Raw genomic sequence first — 9846 nt, forward strand, 5'->3', positions numbered from 1 at the left:
CACTAACTCGAATGCTTTCATCTAAAAATTGTATTTAAATAATATTCCCTAAGAACGCTTGTGGCTTCATTAATGAGACCATCTGATGTATTTACATTGACCGCGATCATACCTTTTAGTTTTTAAAATAAGTGAGGTACACAAATCTTATCTTTCAGATGTTTTTAATGCCCTAGCTTGTTCCAGACATCTGTTCCTCAGCTCTGAGCTATGTTGTGCAGATTTAACTGATTCTATAGCTTCCGGGATAAGCTGATCAGTGGGAATCGAGTTGAGCTTCTTCGATCTGTGTCCTGCTTGCTTGAGAAAAGGTGAATCGGTTGGTACTTGAATTTCATCGGAAATTGAGTGCGACTGCAAACGGCTGTCGCACCTTCGTATCTCTGTGAGTTCGAAAAACTTAAAAGGGCTCTATAGCTAAGATCCAAAAATAGCTCTGTATGGATAATGCGATGGCGGCTGAAAAATCCAACGATCACATACTGGCTGCAATTAACTAAGAACGCCGAAAACGATGCTTAAGGCGAGAGTCCAAATGGGAAAACATTTTTGCGCCTACCACAGAAATTTTGTCTATAATAAGTACTGTAAGTTCAATAAATCTAGAACGCAAGATATTTAACGAATCGAGACTTATGCTCCTAAATGCAGCCCAGCGTGATTGACTGGGAGAGAGAACATGGAATAAAGAGTGGAGCCTTGAGCATACAATAATATTTTAACAGAGGTTGGGTAGCGTCCTGCTCTAGCATTATACTCCTTGGTAGGGGACTGAAATATCGTGGAAATAATTCTAATCTTGCCGTCCCATGTTCCGCCTTCTACGAACTCATAAAAACTATAATTTTTTCTTGCATTATGCAAAATGTCCTTAAACAAGAAAGGAAGTTAACTTCGTCAAGCCGAAGTTTGTATACCCTTGCAGTTATCAAAAAATTTTCAATCATTTTATTAAATTTTAATTCAAAATTCTTAAAAATAGAAAAATGTATATTCCCAATATTATAAATAATATGTCAAAATGCCCCAAAGCTATAATTTGTTTCACATTATTTCCCACCAATTATCCGATCGTTCCTATGACAGCTATATGATATAGTCGTCCGATTTTCATAAAATTCGAATTTCAGAACTAATTTAAAAATGTTATATCCAAGCTTAAAAAGGTATATGTTAAAAAACACGAAAGATATATATTTTTTAAAAGTTTTTTTCCCGATAGTTTTCATGGGAGCTATAAGATATAGTTGGCGGATTCGGCTTATATACTACCTGCAATAGAAAGAAGACTTTTGGGAGAGTTTCAGCCCGATAGCTTTAAAACTGAGAGACTAGTTTGCGTAGAAAAGGACGGACAGACGGACGGACAGACGGATCTAGATCGACTCGTCTTGTGACGCTGATCAAGAATATATATACTTTATGGGGTCGGAAACGTCTTCTTCACTGCGTTGCAAACTTCTGACTGAAATCATACTCTCTGCAAGGGTATAAAAAGGGTTTGCTTCAAATTGAGGGATCTAACTAAAGTTAATAAATTGTATTTAAATTGTATTTTTTCTTCAGTTTCATTGTCATTTTTGCCCCTTTTCTTATCAGAAAATGTGGTTTTTTCAAACTAGACCTAATAGCATATACATATTTAGTCCCCGTAACTAAGGCTCAACTAAGCCATCTCACAATCAAACCATATGGTTGATCGCAAGCAAAAGACTACGGATATTTAGAAAGTGATGAAGAGAAAAGTATGGAGATTCTTTGGGAATTGGCTTGAATATTTCCGTTCGGGGCATTGGGGGATATGGAATACTGAATCGACAAACAAATAGCGCCAACAACAACGCCAGTTAGCGCCAACAACATCGGCAACAAAAACAAAACCCTCGCGAATAACTTTGTAAAAACTTTGTACAGTTCTCTTAATATGTAAGCTTAGCCAATAATTGTAAGATTTGTAGTTATATTGGTACACATAAATATCTCAGCTAAGCTTTCCCCCTCCGTTCTCGCATCAGCAGTAGCCACAAAAACGCACACACCCCAGAAGGCGGCGCACGGGATCAGATGCGGGACTTTTGCAAAGGCGGCGAACGGGATCAGAAATGCGAGCAGAGCAAATTCATGTGGACAACAGGAGTCTTTTGCGCTCGGAGTGCGAAAAGTGGTGCAGTCGAGTGACTTGTGCCAAGTGACCCAGGAAGCAAAGGAAGGAGTGGGACGACCTAGACGACCGCGAGGAGAGTGTGCCTGTCCAGGACCAGCGGGGGAGCACCCGGATTCACGAGTGTGTGTGTGCATGAGAGCGAGACAAGTGAGTGAGTGGAGTGAACCGCATTTTGGCCAGCAAGAATCACGTGCAATGAGAAATTTCTGGAAGGCCTCGATGCGGCTTCGCCCAGAGTAGGCTAGAATTTATATAACCATGACCTAACCTAACCCGTAAACCTGCGAGCACTGAGAAAAAAACATGAACCAAGAAATAAAAATGCTCTAATAAATGAATTTCTCGCCTGATTTTAATACAACTCGTAGGAAAAGAATACAATCAAGTTGGCCACGCATAAATATAAATATTTCAGAACAAATGCCTAGATTTTAGGCCATAAATTCTGCCCTAGGGAAAAGTTGTGACCATAATCGATTCCCTCTCTCTCGACCGTAGCGAATGCTATGAGCCGGGCCCAAAAGCGCGTTACCGCTGACCCTTTTCGCTCTGCAACAGACACCGAATAAACTATTTTTCTTACTCCGTATCCCGGTGGCTGGCACTCTACATCTGGCGCCCGAACAGGGACCTGGGGTTTACGAATTTGTAGACGACCTACATATGGCCTAAAGACCCATGTGGGTACATGGAGTGTGAAAATTTTCGGTTCAGTCACTTAGAGGCGAAATTTTTAAATCGGAACGTAAGGAGAGTCACATATCGAGGGATACAACAATTTTAGGGCAGAAAACCGGGAAATATATATATATATTTATAAAATATACCAGCGCATCAAACCTAATCTCAAAGAAAAAAAATATAAAAAAAAACGTAGAATTTAAGCAGAACACATGGCACATTCGGGAGAACTTATACAAAAGCGAGAAATTTGTAACGCACCCAGACACACATACATTTTATTCTAAGCAGAGCAAAGTACATAACCTAAAATCAGAGATTATTTGTTCCAAGATCACGTGGCCAGCAAATCACGTGAGGAAGAAACACATGCAGGCAGATAATCGGAGAAGAAGAGAGACGAGAGCCAACTCAGGTCAGTAGAGTTTTGAAAGCACGAGGTAGGGAAAAGCTAACGTATACTCCCCACAGCGCAGCCATTTTGTTTTTCGTTTCACTCTCATCGTCGTCTCTCTCACATGAGCAGGAGTCGATCAAGTACAGGCAACATGATCACATCAGTTTGGGGGCTTCTCATATAACCGTCGCCGAGTGCGTCGGCAGCTCTCTAAAGCATCGTCGTGAAAAATTTAAAACTACCTCGTTGTCGAACAAAATTTAATCACCGTTGAGAAAATTTAGGAATTAAATCGTCGCTTGACATCGGATTGTGGTCACCATCGTTGCACGTGGGAATTCAATAAATTCTTGGTTACAAATAAAATAAAATTGTTCGATGAAGATTTTAATCAGTTCGAACCTCATTTGACCCTCGTGCAAGAATTTCTCTCGTCCTATCGAAATTTTCCCTGTCGTTTGCGAGTTAACTATTATTTCACAGCAATATGGGCGCGCGTTGGATATCGTATCTCCGGAAGCGTGAATTGGAGGCGATTCTGAAGGAGTTTTCCTTGGAAGCAACCGGAACAGTTAAGGAAATGAGAAGCCGGCTGGCTGCTTTTAATAATCGGGACGATCACGTGCTGGAGATAGCCGAGCGACTACAGGAATGCGAGGCGGAAATTACAGCCGCACTAACGGATAGGAAGCAGTGTTCACCGACTCCGAACCCACACCCACCGGGTCCAACACAGCCGGTCAGCTACATGTCGCAATGCCAGAGTCCTCTTTGTTGGGATTGTGGTCGCAGAGGAGAACGCACTCTCGAGTGTTTCCGTCGAACCCAGCCGGGAAACGAGAGGAGTTTTCGCCCCCTCGGGGAGCGGACGGAGATTGTCTAGGAATTAGGAGAAATCTTACAGGTTCAGTCGAGCAGAATTATTGCGCAGGTGCAAATCGAGGGTCAGGAGTTTAACGCTACTATAGATACCGGAGCTAGCAGAACGCCACACAACGTACGGTAGGTACACACTTATGTCAGCCTGGCGGAAGGCTCACGCAAGGAGATAACCTGGTAGCCAAAGTCCGGTCGGACCAACGTTGGATCACCTTTCCACTGCTAGTTTTCCCTTCGATCATGGAAGACGTGCTATTGGGCATGGACTTCCTCTGTGGCGTGTCTGCCACCCTCCAATGCGGCCGCGCTTCGCTGCAGCTGAACCCTCTCCTAATAAGCAGCCCCACCAACGACTCTCTCTTGACAAACGCGTTCACTCCAGCTAGCAACGATCCAGATAACGAGATGCAAGCCACCCCGACCAGCGGTACTTTAGGGCCTCGAGACGGCAACGCCGTTCGAAATAATCCGTTTCGACAGAATCAAGCTACTGTTTGAGCGGAACCAGTAGAGGAAGGGCGAGCGCCTTCTCCAGCCAGAGGAGGAGCACTAGCCGTAATCACAGCAAACACCGAGCAAGAAGAATTAGAACCCTGGGTAAACAAATTCCTATAGGAGGAATTGGCCAAATTCGAAGGATTGACGGGAGTGTCAAATATCGCTGAGCATACGATCACGATGCGGGATGATAAGCCCATCAAACAGAGGTATTTTCCTAAGAATCCCGCGATGCAGAGGATTATTGATGAGCAGATCGACATATTGCTACGTAATGACTGCATAGAGCCTTCACGAAGCCCCCACAGCGCCCCTATTGTACTCGAGCGCAAGAAATCTGCAGAGATGCGACTATGTGTAGATTTTCGACGATGCATACTCGCTGCCAAGGATAACGCACATCTTGGAGCGTCTACGCCATGCCAAGAACATATCGACGCTCGATTTGAAGAGCAGATATTGGCAAATTCCTGTAGCCGAGTCCAGCCGCGAGTGCGCAGCATTTACAGTCCCCGGGAGGGGCTTGTACCACTGGAAAGTGATGCCGTTTGGCCTCCACTCAGCACCAGCCACATTCCAGCGGGCGCTCAACAGCGTCATAGGACCGGACAACGCGTTTGCGTATTTGGATGATATCATCATCATCGGCCGCACACTGGAGGAGCATGTGCAGCATCTACAAGTAGTATTTCGACGGCTGATGTAGGTGAGTAGGGAATTCACACGGATCCCGACAAGATTTCGGCAGTACGGCAACTGAGACCGCCCACCACATGCAAGGAGTTGAGGAGATGTCTAGGGATCGCGTCATGGTACAGGAGATTTGTACCCAACTTTTCCAGCGTAGTGCAGCCCATGTCTTTGCTACTCAAGAAAGGAAAGAAATGGCAATGGGAGCAGGAGCAGCAAGATGCGTTCGAGGAACTCAAAAGAAAACTCACGGAGGCACCGGATCTCGCCTGCCCCGACTTCAACGAGAAGTTCGTGTTGCAAACAGACGCCAGAGACATCGGCCTAGGAGCAGTTTTAACGCAGAAAATCCAGGGAGAAGAACGAGTCATCGCATTCGCCAGCAGACGCCTCAGGAGAACTACTCCGCCACAGAAAAGGAGTGTCTGGCTATTATATGGGCCATCAGGAAACTCATATGCTACTTGGAAGGTTATCGATTCGAGGTGATAACGGACCACCTCGCCTTGAAGTGGCTCAACTCGATTGATAATCCGCGATATTGCCAGGTATGTCCGCAAGTGTGACACTTGCCAACGGCTCAAAGTCAGCCAAAACAAACCGGCGGGAAAAATGTTCACCAGACTGGTTAACGAGCCGTTCGATACCGTCTGCGCCGATTTTATTGGGCCCCTTCCGCGATCCAAGAGTGGGAATACGATGCTGCTCGTATTCTTCGACGCCTTTTCGAAATGGGTTAAGATGGTCCCCTTGAGAAAAGCTACTTCGGCGCATCTCGAAAAATCCTTTCGGGAGAGGATTTTGAATCACTTTGGTATTCCCCGAACATTTGTCTGCGATAACGGGACACAATTTACGAGTCGTTCATTAAAAGCTTTCTGCAAGCAGGCGGGAATGGAAATCCCACATACAGTAAAACAATGGTCGCGCAGTATATCGAGGACAAGCAGACGACGTGGGACAAACTTCTGCCCGAACTGAATCTGGCAATTAATAGCAGCATCTCAGACTCAACAGGATTCCAGCGTTCATCGTCCAAGGCAGAGAGCCACGACTCCCAGAGGCCTTGTATGATGAAATGACTCCAAGACTAAGCCACGTTCACCCGAAGCGAAAGCGGAATGGCTACGGGACATTTTCACGGTATTACAGGAAAACACTCATAGAGCTTCGTTAGAGCAGCGGAAGCATTACGATCTCAGGAGACGTGCGTGGAGACCGATTATAGGATCGCTGGTCTTCGTAAAGCAGCATCATTTGTTCAGGGCGGCGGATAACTTTGCCGCTAAGCTAGCACCCAAGTACGAAGGCCCGTACAAAGTAATTAAGTTATTTTCTCCCACCATAGTGCGCTTGCAACACACCCAGAGCGGGCAACGCAGAACGGCATCCCTTAGAGATTTGAAGGAAGCAGTCAACGAGCCAGAAACCCAGAATCTGGTACCCAGACGACTGGACGACAACGAAGACATTTAGATGGCGGAGCAAGTTTAGCGATCGATTGACGCTAAAACCCGTAGCAGAGCAACAGCAACAGCAGAGATACAGAAACCAAGGATACCCGCATCAAGGCGGAAGCAACGGAGAAGCCGGCACGAAGAAATGTACACATCAAGACGAGAGCAGTAGAGGAGCATCCAAGGATACCCACAGACGGCGGGAGCATACACGAAGATAGTAGCGTAGCAGCAGCTCCAGAAGTCCGTACGAAGACTGCACAATAGCAACGAACTTGCCACAAACAAGCCGGCGAGTGACGCTCGATCTGGCAGGGCGAGAGCCAACCAGTAACACTGCGACAGGAGCCAATGTTTGAGTCAGTGGGGCCACTTGCTGGAGGGTGCGCCTTCCCAACGTTCCACTTCCCTAGTGGGAACTCAACGCTCCCAGTGCCACTGTAGCGAACCTTTTTTTCCCCAGGATTACTAACTAAACAATTAAAACCCAGTTAGTAATCGTTAAAACAAAGCACTAATACGGAGTTGTCATTGATTATCCGGCGGGTAAAGAGGAAGTTTCTGTTCCATGCTGGAGCAGAGGAATTCCGGGTACACATTTCAAAAACCGACCGGATCACCATATCTAAACACCCCCCGAAGTAGGAGGGGCATGTGAGGAGTCGTTTGACCCCTCACAAATAGCGCCAACAACAACCCCAGTTAGCGCCAACAACATCGGCAGCCAGCGCCAACAACAACGCCAGTTAGCACCAACAACATCGCCAGCCGCAACGCCCAAAGGCGTCGCCTACAACAACAGCCGCCAGCGGCAATAGCAACAGCAGCCAGCGGCAACAACAACAGCAGCTAACAACAAAAACAAAACCCTCGCGAATAACTTTGTAAAAACTTTGTACAGTTCTCTTAATATGTAAGCTTAGCCAATAATTGTAAGATTTGTAGTTATATTGGTACACAATAAATATCTTAGCTAAGCTTTCCCCCTCCGTTCTAGCATCATGCAGTAGCCACAAAAACGCACACACACCAGAAGACGGCGCACGGGATCAGAAGCGGGACTTTTGCAAAGGCGGCGAACGGGATCAGAAATGCGAGCAGAGCTAATTCATGTGGACAACAGGAGTCTTTTGCGCTCGGAGTGCGAAAAGTGGTGCAGTCGAGTGACTTGTGCCAAGTGACCCAGGAAGCAAAGGAAGGAGTGGGACGACCTAGACGACCTCGAGGAGAGTGTGCCTGCCCAGGACCAGCGGCGGAGCACCCGGATTCACGAGTGTGTGTGTGCATGAGAGCGAGACAGGTGAGTGAGTGGAGTGAACCGCATTTTGGCCAGCAAGAATCACGTGCAATGAGAAATTTCTGGAAGGCCTCGATGCGGCTTCGCCCAGAGTAGGCTAGAATTTATATAACCATGACCTTACCTAACCCGTAAACCTGCGAGCACTGAGAAAAAAACATGAACCAAGAAATAAAAATGCTCTAATAAATGAATTTCTCGCCTGATTTTAATACAACTCGTAGGAAAAGAATACAATCAAGTTGGCCACGCATAAATATAAATATTTCAGAACAAATGCCTAGATTTTAGGCCATAAATTCTGCCCTAGGGAAAAGTTGTGACCATAATCGATTCCCTCTCTCTCGACCGTAGCGAATGCTATGAGCCGGGCCCAAAAGCGCGTTACCGCTGACCCTTTTCGCTCTGCAACAGACACCGAATAAACTATTTTTCTTACTCCGTATCCCGGTGGCTGGCACTCTACATCTGGCGCCCGAACAGGGACCTGGGGTTTACGAATTTGTAGACGACCTACATATGGCCTAAAGACCCATGTGGGTACATGGAGTGTGAAAATTTTCGGTTCAGTCACTTAGAGGCGAAATTTTTAAATCGGAACGTAAGGAGAGTCATATATCGAGGGATACAACAATTTTAGGGCAGAAAACCGGGAAATATATATATATATTTATAAAATATACCAGCGCATCAAACCTAATCTCAAAGAAAAAAAATATAAAAAAAAACGTAGAATTTAAGCAGAACACATGGTACATTCGGGAGAACTTATACAAAAGCGAGAAATTTCTAACGCACCCAGACACACATAAACCTAAAATCAGAGATTATTTGTTCCAAGATCACGTGGCCAGCAAATCACGTGAGGAAGAAACACATGCAGGCAGATAATCGGAGAAGAAGAGAGACGAGAGCCAACTCAGGTCAGTAGAGTTTTGAAAGCACGAGGTAGGGAAAAGCTAACGTATACTCCCCACAGCGCAGCCATTTTGTTTTTCGTTTCACTCTCATCGTCGTCTCTCTCACACGAGCAGGAGTCGATCAAGTACAGGCAACATGATCACATCAGTTTGGGGGCTTCTCATATAACCGTCGCCGAGTGCGTCGGCAGCTCTCTAAAGCATCGTCGTGAAAAATTTAAAACTACCTCGTTGTCGAACAAAATTTAATCACCGTTGAGAAAATTTAGGAATTAAATCGTCGCTTGACATCGGATTGTGGTCACCATCGTTGCACGTGGGAATTCAGTAAATTCTTGGTTACAAATAAAATAAAATTGTTCGATGAAGATTTTAATCAGTTCGAACCTCATTTGACCCTCGTCCAAGAATTTCTCTCGTCCTATCGAAATTTTCCCTGTCGTTTGCGAGTTAACTATTATTTCACAGCAATATGGGCGCGCGTTGGATATCGTATCTCCGGAAGCGTGAATTGGAGGCGATTCTGAAGGAGTTTTCCTTGGAAGCAACCGGAACAGTTAAGGAAATGAGAAGCCGGCTGGCTGCTTTTAATAATCGGGACGATCACGTGCTGGAGATAGCCGAGCGACTACAGGAATGCGAGGCGGAAATTACAGCCGCACTAACGGATAGGAAGCAGTGTTCACCGACTCCGAACCCACACCCACCGGGTCCAACACAGCCGGTCAGCTACATGTCGCAATGCCAGAGTACTCTTTGTTGGGATTGTGGTCGCAGAGGAGTACGCACTCTCGAGTGTTTCCGTCGAACCCAGCCGGGAAACGAGAGGAGTTTTCGCCCCCTCGGGGAGCGGACGGAGATTG

The 9846-nt window shown here is 45.9% G+C and overlaps 1 long non-coding RNA gene across 1 annotated transcript; it reads left to right on the forward strand.

Annotated features, from left to right (window-relative positions):
- The first annotated feature begins 6948 nt into the window (after nucleotides 1-6948).
- LOC127010780 (uncharacterized) lies at nucleotides 6949-9839 on the forward strand. Its single transcript, XR_007763572.1, has 3 exons — nucleotides 6949-8066; nucleotides 8905-8986; nucleotides 9043-9839. It is a non-coding gene; the product is annotated as an uncharacterized LOC127010780 (long non-coding RNA).
- The last annotated feature ends 7 nt before the right edge of the window (nucleotides 9840-9846 follow it).

Source organism: Drosophila biarmipes, chromosome 2L (assembly GCF_025231255.1).
Source record: "Drosophila biarmipes strain raj3 chromosome 2L, RU_DBia_V1.1, whole genome shotgun sequence".
NCBI classification, from domain to species: domain Eukaryota; kingdom Metazoa; phylum Arthropoda; class Insecta; order Diptera; family Drosophilidae; genus Drosophila; species Drosophila biarmipes.